The sequence below is a fragment of the Octopus sinensis genome, linkage group LG19 (genome assembly GCF_006345805.1).
Source record: "Octopus sinensis linkage group LG19, ASM634580v1, whole genome shotgun sequence".
Lineage (NCBI taxonomy): Eukaryota > Metazoa > Mollusca > Cephalopoda > Octopoda > Octopodidae > Octopus > Octopus sinensis.
Window position 1 is genome coordinate 16,021,097 of NC_043015.1, and position 12,737 is coordinate 16,033,833.

General features: G+C 34.7%; 1 protein-coding gene across 1 annotated transcript in view; it reads right to left on the bottom strand.

Annotated features, from left to right (window-relative positions):
- LOC115221997 (collagen alpha-1(IV) chain) overlaps positions 1–7,644 on the bottom strand; it is a 185,831-nt gene extending 178,187 nt beyond the window's left edge. Inside the window, exon 1 of the mRNA XM_029792104.2 lies at positions 7,588–7,644. The gene's annotated coding sequence lies outside the window, so the exon portion shown is untranslated. The remainder of the gene's footprint in view (positions 1–7,587) is intronic.
- Between the last annotated feature and the right edge of the window lie 5,093 nt (positions 7,645–12,737).

Sequence of the window (12,737 nt, forward strand, 5' to 3'; positions counted from 1 at the left end):
AAGTTTGACTGTGTACTGCTCATTTTTATAACAATACATTCTGGAAAGTTTGTGTACAGAGCTACAGTCCAACATTTATGTTCCAACAATAAAACTTGACATAAAGCTGTTGCTATCTGTATCTGATAAACAAAAGTGGTGTGAATTGAATAAAAAGAGGTTATTACCAATATAACAGTGTAGCTGTCTATACAAAATAAACAAGGGACAGTAAGTAAAGCAATAAAGATATAGTTAGGATCTCAGAGATAGATATTGAGATGTTGAAAGAACCAGTTGATATATAGCAGTTAAAACTAAATTATGTCCAGAGATGTTTTCCTTGATGGTATTCACTGTAACACTGTGTGTGTGTGTATACATTAACAGTTTGGTGCTGCTCTACATTACATAAATATCAATGACTTGTAGGGACGCAGTCTTCCATTATGCAACCATAATGTACTATAAAGTATATTAAACATTTTTCTAAGTCAACACCATATTCTTCTGTGATACCAGGGCACTTTACATAACTTGTTAAGGTTTTCTCTACAGATATTCTATAGAAATTATAACAAGCACCGATTTTTGCTACAATGTTTCATATCCTCGGATAGAATATCTATAGAATATCTTTAGAGAAAACCTTAATAAGTGACATTACATAAAGTAATGTGGGGCTGAGTTAACCGTTATTAAATACAGATAACTCTAACCAAATGTGATATATTCCTAAGATTATACTTTCTGTCATTTGCTCTCAGGTATGTATATATATACACGTACCAGTGCCGGTGGCACGTGGAACACAAGAAAACCATCCGAACGTGGCCGTAGCCAGTACCGCATCGACTGGCCTCCGTGCTGTGGGCACGTAACAAACACCATCCGATCGTGGCCGTTTGCCAGCCTCATCTGGCACCTGTGTTGGTGGCACATAAAAACACCATCCGAGCGTGGCCGTCTGCCAGCCTCGTCTGGCACCTGTGTCGGTGGCACATAAAAAACACCATCCGAGCGTGGCCGTTTGCCAGCCTCGTCTGGCACCTGTGTCGGTGGCACATAAAATCACCCACTACACTCTCGGAGTGGTTGGCGTTAGGAAGGGCATCCAGCTGTAGAAACACTGCCAGATCTGACTGGACTGGTGCAGCTTTCGGGCTCCCCAGACCCCAGTTGAACCGTCCAACCCATGCTAGCATGGAAAGCGGACGTTAAATGAAGATGATGATGATGATGAAGATACACACATATATTCACTCAGAAACCTATTCATGCATTTGTGTGTGCCTATATATATATATGCACACACTTAGACACATATATATACATATACCTATTTGTGAAGGAATATTTGGTTTATTCTCCAAGCCATCATTTATATATTTATATAAAAGAGGGAATACAAAGGAGTGACAGAGAGAGAGGAGAAATGGAAAGACAAGAAAAGACGTCAACAAGAAACTATGACATTACAACCATCCAGGAACAGTCTTCGCTACATTTGCGGCACCTGCCAGAGAGAGTGTTTGTCCAGGACAGGGCTACACAGCCACAGCAGGAAAAGTATTAGGACATGAAATGTAAAAGCCGGACCAGATTATTTTATGTACAACTCCATTGTCTCCCGAGACAAAAAGGATGCCAACCAGCTATAAACTAATAACTTCTATGTATAACAAGTAAACAAGTGTGTGATATTAGATTGTATTCATCATTATAGTCACTACCACCAATTCTGGAAGCCCGTTGCTATGTAACTAAAGTGGAAAGCTGATTCTGTTTTGGGACAATGAAAAAATTATAAAAGGGTGGTACCAGTTTTTCCCATGATCAACAATAAACTTGTTAAAATAAAATCAGTAATTGCTGGCCCTTATAATATAAGAATATAATGTATAACATAAGTAGTAGATGGGGTCCTTGAAGAATGGCAAATTAATTGAAGGACATTGGATTAGAGGTTTTTGGTGTTTTTAAATTACTGGGTGTCATGATTCAGCATCTGTTAATACTTCATAATGTCTTGCTTATTAAATCTGCAAGCAGGCATTATCTAACATTTGCTAGACTGAGTTCAATGAGAAAGTATCTTAATAATCAGCTTCCCATATGTTAATTTTATGTACTGTTTTACTATTCATGCTAAAACTCACAACATTTTAGAATTTGTGTATCCTTTGGATGGGAGATAAATGGAAAGACTAAAATTATTAACCATATAACATACAAGGAAGCATACAGAATAATTCACATGATTCTTTTATCTCTCCTTTAAAATAAAAGAGAGCACAAAGACAAAGGACAGTTTATAAATTAAATGCAATGTCTACAAATTCTCAAGGGACATATGATCTTCATGTTTACTACCATTTTCTATTAAACAAATGAGAATTAGATTTACTCTAAGAAACCCAGTTTGTTGTGGTTGACATTCCTAGTAAAGATATAATAAAAGAATGGGATATATATATATTTAGAGAGAGAGACAGAGGAAGATTTATGTATATATATAATACTTGGGTTCTTGGTCCTGGTCATGTCTAATTTAATAGCACCATATATACATAAATACATACATAGATACACACACACACGCACACACACACACACACGCACGCACACGCGCATGCACACACACACACACACACACACACACACATACACACATAATCATGTATATTGGAAATTTCATGCTGCTAATTAAAATAACACACCGCTAAAAGTTGTATATTCACTTCAGTTTCATTATCTAATTAACTAATTATTTAATTAATTATTCGTATCTAATTTATTTGATAATTAATTATTAATTAGATGCAGGCATGGCTGTGTGGTAAGAAGTTTACTCCTTAACCACATGTTTCCATATATGTTTAATTTATATTTATTTATATTCATATTTATATGTATATATTCATATATTTTTGTGTGTGTTACGTAATAGTTTAGAAAAAAACCATTGGTTTCCTATCTAGCATGAACTAGACATCTCTTCGGTTTCTCTAAACAATAACTGTTGTCAGCAAAGAATGTTTGTTTTTAGACATAAGAGCGCCATTGATATTTCAAGAAACATTTCTCTTAAAAAGTCATGGCCAGGTGAGTTGTCATCCTTCACTTGATAGCTAGGTTTTCCAATTTCGAAGTAAAAATTTCCGAAAATGTGTACAACTCGCCACAGCTTTTATTCTTGTGTTTAAGTAGCCTTGTGGCTCATGTGAGTGCATGAGGATAATATATCTTTCTGCCATACACATTTTACACAACCTTGTTCCATTGTGGTAGGGTCCACAAGTTTCCAGTAATTTCCACCTGATGTTAAAGGGTGTATGATCGTTCTTTAGGCACCATACATATGCTGTGAGTTTTGTTGTGTTACATCTCTCCAGGACCCCGAAAGAACATCTGTGGTTGTTCAGGCGAATTTTAAATTTTGATTCACAAGATCCAACATAAATTTTAGTGTATGTCCCAGTATTGGCATTGATGTTACTGATATTTGTAATGTTTCTGTTTGAGGCCACCTTTGCTAGGTACACTGTTGCCTCAGTGTTACATCAGGCATCCACTGGGCATTCATTTCTAATCCTGCATGAACAACCTGCCTCTGTCCATGGCTTAGGAGTGCTAAGTAATTTTTTCTCAACACTGATTCTTAAATTATGTCTGTTAAAGATCTTTCTATATTTGTGTGATCACGTGAAAAGCTTATCAACCAACCTAAGGAAAATCTTACCTATGCATGTCTGGATGTTTAGGGAGAAGTGGGGAGAGAACCATAAGGTCTTGCAGTGGCACTTCTTTTTATGGTTACTCAATAACTCTCTCTCTCTCTCCCTACATATATATATATATATATATATATATATATATATATATATATATATATATATCTTTTATTGGACCTGCTGATTCAATAAAACATGTTGATAATCAACCCTAATACTTTGAGTTCTTTATTCAGGGTAGTTCAGCCATGTTCCTCTAAGCAGCTAACTCTAAGACTTACTTGTATACATATGCATGAGTGTGTGTGTGTGTGTGTGTGTGTGTGTGTGAATATGTAAATATACATGTGCATATGTGTGTGTGAAGAGATAGACACAATTTCCCACTATTTTATCATTTGTCTGTCTGCATCCGAAACGATTCATCAAACTATCTTTCTCAGTCAGTAATTTTCAACAGGTAAAAAAAAAACGTCTGTGTAACTGATATGGGTAAGTTTGTTATACTTAAGCTTTGAATCTTAGTTGGAGGAAGTGGAATGCTAAAGATGTCAAAAAACTCTGGCTCCTTTGCTCTCCCCACATACACAGAGAGAAACACACTCAACAGAAATACAACACACCCAAATTCTAGATGCAACAGAAAGGAAGTTATCTGATATTGCATGCTGAATACTACTCTAGTAGATGGTCTGTAAAACAGGGAAATGACAGCATTCTTCTATCAGGTTAAATACAAATTAGACATAAGAATCCAGAACACAGAAAGTATTTGCTCAAAGTATGACAGTAGAGTTTAAAGCTTTTATTATTATAATTATTATTGTTATTATTGCATGTTTCACATTTGTTTCTTATGTATAAGGTCTCCCATTTACTTACAATGTAAAAGTATTGCAGTTAAGTTTTCTGCAACCTGTTTTGATTCTCAGTTCTCATTTCACTTTAGAGGTACATGAGTATCATTTTACTTTGAAAATTCATATCATTAATTTACCATTTCACTGCACCAAATAGAAAAAAGTTTGTCTGGTGACATTTTCTTAGATATCTTGCAAACAACTTGCACATGCAAGTGCTACCAGTTAAAAGCTCCGTATATCGGAAGCTAGCAAGTGTATGGGGTCATCAGGAGAGAATGCGCGCCGTTTTGGGGCCTACCTCTCGACGGCATCAATGCGCACCGGCCCCCCTCACTGATATGAGGCCCTGCTTGCTAGATCAGCTGGTTATGAAGAACTCAATATACTTCTAGCCATCGCTCTCATACACATAGAATGGAAATTTTTTTTATTTTAGATTGTATGCTCTCTATCAATTACTATACCCTCTATCAATTACTATACCCTCAATTTAAATCTCACAATTGTTCTTCCATCAGTCCTTGTCTAATGATCAATCAATTATTGTTTGTTTTTTTTTTCTTATATTCCAATATTCTCTGAATTCAATCACCTTTTTCTGGAAATAACAAAATCATGTTAAGCACAGGCTATTTCAAATAGATAACAATCTAGTCCTTTGAAAGTTAGATAGGAACCAAAGTGGTAAAATAGGCAATTATGGCCAAATATAATTCATGCTGCTCAATCAGCTTTTTTTTGACTGGCTGTAGTCATTTGTTGATTTTAAACAATTCGCCTATCACCTGTCATTTCTTATTCATTTCCTGATGAATACAGGCAACCAAAAGGCCAACCAAATGAAACCTGCTCATCTTACATACAGAGAGAGAAACACACACAATGCACATACGTTTGGACCACATGAGACATGGCTCATCATTAGGTGGACCACACTTCTAAAGAAATTCAAGGTAATTTTTTATTGGTGTGCCATTCAGAAAGTCCCACAGGCTGCAGTTTGCCAATGACTGTTCTAGGGCTATATTGTTTTTAAGATGGTGGAGTGTGATTTGAGGGTGATTTTTATATATCTAGAAGACTGAACGATCATGCAGAAGTTTTCTGAAATGGTTTCAACCAAATATACTCTTTCTCTACAAAGTAATGGTTGTGTGTCTAAATAAGAAATCACTATTCATTGTCCATAGATATTTATAATGGTATGAATCACACAATGCAACAAAATTTTTATATTTTTTATTTTTTATTTTTTGTCTTTGGTCAGTAAGTGTTATTCCTATTTGCTTCTATCTAGAAACCAAAAGAAAAGGCTGCTATTCCCTTCAAATTTTGCTTTTGTGATCTGGACATCAATGTTTTGAAACTGACCTCTTTTCCATTACATTTCAGACAGATTCAGTGCCAAGTTGCTGAAGCAGAAATATCATTATAACAAATATTCTACTCACTACTACAGATTTGCTTGTAAGTTGTTTCATCTTAACTACTTGAGCATGTCACTTCGTGACTGACAATACGAGCATCTCTGATTATGAGCAGGAGTAGCAGAGGAGCATTATGGTAATGTGTTGAAAGGAATGCTTTGGGGTTTGAATAAATGTAACAAAAGCAAAGTGTGAAGAAAATATTAACCATTTTTCAGACTTTCTTGAGGTAAACAAATAGGAAATAGCAGTTACTACGCAAGGAAAAATTGTGTTACACAATATTATGTAATCATCCAATGATAAATTTATCAGTTTGTAATGAAGTGATTACAAAATCCATATATTTTTCTTAAGTTTCAGGTTTGAACTGTTGCAGTATATTAATGCAATAGCTGATATAAGCCTATTTTATTTCATTGCTGTTTTAGAAAACAGACAGTTAGAAGTTAAGCAGAATAAAAAGTTGTTTGATCTAGAAACTGTCAGTATGTAGATGAAGGATTTTGGACGAGATCCAACTCTGATTTCTGCAGAAAAAGAAATGAACTTTTTAATAGGTTAACTTTGATTTAGATAGGAATCTTCAATCTCCAGACCTTTACAATTTTTATCCATTTGTATGCTCTTTTCAGATACAATATTTTTTAAAAGCCAAATTAATATTCTCAAGTAGACTCTTAACATAATGTATAGTGACATATATTCTTGAGTTACCTTATTTTGTCTATTTCTTCTTAATGAGATAACAGGGTATAGACTGTTCTAGATTCCTACATTCTCTCATTCTAAGACATTCTTGTATTTTTATACTTCAGTTACTAGTTTGTTTATAACATTTCTATAAGCCAAAATAACAAAATAACTTTTATTTTCAGTCCAGCTTAACGATTCCTAGAATTTTACATGTTAGTTTCTCTATTTTTGTATTCTTGTGTCATTGCCATTATCTATATTTATTTTTGTTTTCACTCATTTTAAAATTTTGAATTTCCTTCGAATTTCAACTTTGATTCTTCACTCAATTTTATAAGCACATCCTCTGCAGTGTCACATAAAAGCGCCCATGAAGTGTCACATAAAGTCATACCCAGTACACTCCATAAAATGGTTGGCATTGGGAAGAGCATCCAGCAATAGAAACTATGCCAAATCAAACTGGAGTCTGGTGCAGTTCTCCAGCTTGCCAGCTCTGATCAAACCTTCCAACCCATACCAACATGGACAATGGATGTTCAATGATATATATATAATCTCTCTCTTTCCTTGAAATTTTTAATGTTTAGTTTCATAGAAACATTTCTCCCAAATTCATTCCTAGTAATATGAGAAATTTTAATGGGTTACACAGACTTGTAAGTCATCTGTTTTACAGACTTTTCTATTCTTTTCCTTTTTTTGCTCATTAGACTGTAATTATTTTGGAGTACAATCCTAACAAGAAGAGTTTGAAGAGTAAGAAAATGGACAGAAGACAAAACTTTTGAATTTTAAAACAAGGAAATAGATACTAAATGAACTGTGATTTAACAAGCTGCACACTTATTCAGAGTCAAAAGTAATTAATGATTGGCTGGTACTTACTCGTTCTCCTTTTGTTCCATTGCAGAGACATTTAGGTTCACAGCCACTACATGCCTGCAAAAAAAAACAAAAAAAATGTATTGATATATATATATTTAAAAGAAAAAAACTTGCAGCTTATTCCAAATTTTTCAAATCCTAACTTTTTAATGTCTGTCATTTTACTTGCATTTTGGTAAACCTAATACAACTATAAAAGGTGATTGCTCAAGGTGTAACAAAGAGAAACTAAACATGGAAAAAAGTAGTTTTGAGGCAAACTTCTAAGACACATATTTTTTTTGTCTTATTTCTATTGCAGAATTATAAAATTGTTTTGTTTCTCTAAAATACACTACAGATAACTGAACAGTGGTTAGAGTTGATCAAAACATACTTTTGTATATTTACATGAAATATAAATAATGAGAGACAATGAGAAAGAATAAATTTTAGTACAAGTTTTGAACTTATCCAGAGTTCAGTATATTAGTTTTATATATTTACTCAATAATTCAGTTTTACTTGTCAAATATTAATAGTTTAACATCAATTTTTCTTTTGTTTTTAGAATTTACAGAATGATTTTGCTTAATTTATTCTTGATACTGTTATTAAATATTACTATATACAGTGGAAAGTTATACTGTTGTATGTCTTATTAACACAATCAATTAATTTTAGATTTTTTTCTTTTGTTTTGTAGTGAATGGGGTTCTCTGTGAAAACATTGACTCTTCATCACTTCATTTTTCTTCATTTTCATGATTTTTCAGTGATAACTCTGTATCTTACATATCAAGAAATGAAATATATTATTGAATTATTTCCATTGAATTTTACTAATATATTCCATTTCTTGTTTAAATGTAGATAAATGCTGAACACAAAATGTCCACTGGTAAAGACATTGTTCCTATGCAGGAAGAGAAATGGGCATGGATGAAACCCATTGATGCATGTTCCTTAGCACTTCCCCCACCCCATTACAGTGTGCCATTTTATAAATCCAAAACTAAACAATATTTCCAATTTTTTCTTCTTTAAAACAAACAGCAGGTCACTGAAATGCTGTTCCTGTACCTACCGCCAGGCCACCTGCCCTATCACACACACACACACACTTTATTTGTCAAATGTTTTAGCATTAACTAGTGAACTCTTTTTACTAGTGTAGAAGAGGCCAAATGACCTTCAAACATTAGGTCTTACTGAAGCAGTGACTGAGACCTTTGGAGATATGCTGTGCTTGAGAAGACCTAACAAGCCAAATGAGACCATAAACTGTGTCCTATGCCATTGGGTGTAACCAGCCCACTTATGAGTACCCCTCGTTCATTGGACAATAGACTTTGCTTGCGAAGACCTATTGAGGCAAGTGAAATAAAAATCAAAATCAAAAATTGCTGATATGGCCAATTACAGTAACACCTGATTGGCACTCATGCCAGTGGAACGTTAAAAGCACATCCAAGTGTGATCGTTGCCAGGACCACGGATTGGCACCTGTGCTGGTGGCACATGAAAAGCACCATTCGATCGTGATTGTTGCCAGCGTCGCCTTACCAGCATATGTGCCGGTAGCACATGAAAAGTATCATTCGAGTGTGGTCATTGCCAGTGCCACTGGAGTGGCTCCCATGCAGGTAGCATGTAAAAAACACCTTTTGAGCATGGTTGTTGCTAGAACTGCTTGAATGGTCCTCATGCTGGTGGCACATAAAAGCACCCTCTACACTCTCAGAGTGGTTGGCATTAGGAAGGGCATCCAGCTGTAGAAACTTTGCCAGATCAGATTGAGCCTGGTGAAGCCTTCTGGCTCACCAGTCCTCAGTCAAACCGTCCAACCCATGCCAGCATGGAAAGCAGCTGTTAAACAATGATGATGATGATGATATATATACATAGATTTATATATATATATATATATATATATATATATATATATATATATATGTATATATATATGTATATATATATAGGGAGAGAGAGAGAGAGAGAAAGAGAGAAATGGAGATATATATATATCTTTTTTCCTCCTTCTTCCTTTTCTATTGTACTTTCCTCCATTTCTGAAGAAAATCTTTGTTCGAAACGTTAAACCTACTTTCTTTCCTTCCCTGAGCATTTGCTAATACTTTACATGCATCACGTCCTTGTATTGTTGTCTTTTTGTGCTTGTTCCTAGCTTGGGGGGATTTTCCTATATATATATGTATATATTTTTAGACATACATACATATATATATACATATATATATATATATACATATATACATGGTTGGGTAACCATGCATCTCCTTTACACACCTGTTTCTTCCTCATTCCTGATCTCTCTCTCTCTCTCTCTCTCTCTCTCTCTGGCAAAATAATCTTGTACCTGCTCTACAGCAAGACTCCTGTTATTGTCTCTCTGTCTCACTCTGTCCTTTTATCATGTGACTCAAGATCAACTGTTGTCACTGATATATTAATATCAAACCACAACATCACATAAGCTTCTCAACTAATCACAGTCCACCTTATGGTAATAACAATCAACTTCTCTCATCCAAATTTAAAATGACAGAAGATTAGCATGACACTTGAAACTCAGAGTACCAATGAATTTGAATCAATCTGTTTTGATCCATACATGTAATTCCCAATAAATGTGTTGATTTCCCTTCTTTCATTGGACAAATGAAAGAAGGGCACTCATGTACATACATATATATACATACATATATAGATACATACACACGTGCGTGTGTGTATATATATATATATGTGTGTGTGTGTGTGTGTGTGTGTGTGTGTAAACTTATTTGGAAATGAATGCATGGCATTCACTTAAACAATAATATAAATATATAATTATGCATACGCACACAAACACACACACATACATACACACACATATATATATATACATATGTATGTATGAGTACACGACGTCACCAACAGTTAACATGAAATATGAAAACAAATAAGTTAAATACGCAAATGAGAGAAAAAAATGAGACACCACACATCCACTTATAAGTAAGTTTATCTTAACCTTTTTGATGTGAATCTACTCTATACTGTTTTCTGCCCCATCCTTCTCTATTCCCTTTTTCTCCCTTTCACCGTTTTCTATCTGTCTCTCTCTTTCCTCTCTTTTGCTTTTTCTTTCTCTCATTGCTCACATGTGACCATCGTCCATCTTTCTTTTCATCATGTGACCATCTTTCTTTCCTGCATGGAGATTCTAAGGACTAACTTCTACAATCTCTCTCTTCTATCTTTTCTCTTTTCAAAGAAAAATTTTCTCTCAGCATTCACTATTTTACCCTCATTCTAGTCTAACGACCCACCATGTTTGCTTTTGTTCGGTTTCCTTGTATATTTCCACTGTCCTGTTTTTTATTCCCAACTTTGACCCTCCATAAATTCAAGGTTTTATTTTAGTATTTATGGGAGCAACTGTCTTCAAAGACTCATGTTGTCCTTGGTTGCTCGAAATGGGAGTAAATAGATAGCCAATAACTGATGAAGGTCGTTCTTTGCATTCTTTGTATTATTTGTCCTGTTTGCCATATTTTTCTCTCATTGTTTGTGTATTTAACTCATTTGTTTTCATATTTCATGTTGTTTACTGTTGGTGATGTCCTGTACCCATACATGCATATGTATATATATTTATATATATATATATATATATATATATATATAAATATATATATTTAATTGGTTGCGAATGATCCGTGTATCTTGTTTTGTCCTGTTTGCCATGGTTGTGCTATCGTCTTTTCTTGCTTGTTATGTTTTGACAATTTCCACTTGTGTTTTTTACCTTTGATTTATATATATATATATATATATATATATATATATGATTGCATGTGTAAGAGGCTCACTTCTCAACCATATGGTTTCATGTTCAGTTACACTATGTGGCATTTTAGTAGTTGTCTTTTTCTGTAGCCCTAGACTGATTAAAGCCTTGTGAATGCCTTTGCCAGATGGAAATTGAAAGAATTCTATCTTATACATAAGCATATATGTGCATGTGTGTGTCTTTGTGTTTGTGTGTACCCATGTGGCTGTAAATGAACATTGCTGTCATACAAGTGATGTTTGTTTCTAGTTTTCTGTGAAGTACATGTCTAGCCAAAGGAAAATATTACCTTGCTTAGAGGTGAGGTTGGAAAACGGTCAGGATGTTGCTACCACTATTAGTAACAATGGTTTTTTTCTATCAGAGTGAAGGGGAGATTGTATGCCACTTGTGTTATAACTGTAATGTTGCATAGAAAGCAGATATGGGCCTTGAATGTACAGGACTTAAAAATGCTTGAGAGAAATGTAGTTAATATGCTCTATTAGATGTGCATTGAGTGTGAACAATAAAGTACAAATGGGGTTGAGAGAAAACCTGAGCATAACAAGAAACAGATGTAGTGTACAAGAGAGAAGACTGCACTGCAATGGGCATGTGTATGATGCATATGAATGAGGACAGTTTTGTTAAGAAGTGTTGATTACTTGATATGAATGGAGCTTGCAGAAAACCCAGGAAGACTTGGGACGAAGAGGTGAAGGCTGCTCTCAAGACCTTGAATTCATGGAAGAGATGATAAAGAAACAGAATGACTGGTGATATTTGTTACTTAAGAAAACCAGCCTATCTCAGCAAAACTGAAATTCTGGAAGTTTAATATGTATGTAACTGGACCCAACTTCACCCAGTTTCCACCTCAAGCTGTCCCCAACATCCACCATCTCACTAACTGCAATATTCTGTTGCTGTAATTATTTGTGGGCACCAATAAACAACTCCCACTTTCTCCATGCACTATGCATACTACTTCCTGCCTTATACTTTTCCAGTCAACCTAACCACATATCACCTCTCTTTCATTCACCTTCTCACATCTTTCCCCTAACTATTGCATCATTATTATTATTATACTGTTGTTCTTCACCTCTTTCTGCACTGTCAGTCATCTCCTACTCTCTCCTAAGTATCCCTGCTATCCACAATTCACTGCATCTACTCCTCTATAGACATCATCTACTCTTCCCACCTTCCCTCCAATGTATACTTATCATCCCTCAATACTTGTTCTTCATTCATAACATTCACCCCTCACCCATACTTCATCTGTAACTCTTACTCTCCTTATTTATTCTTCCCTCTCTACTCT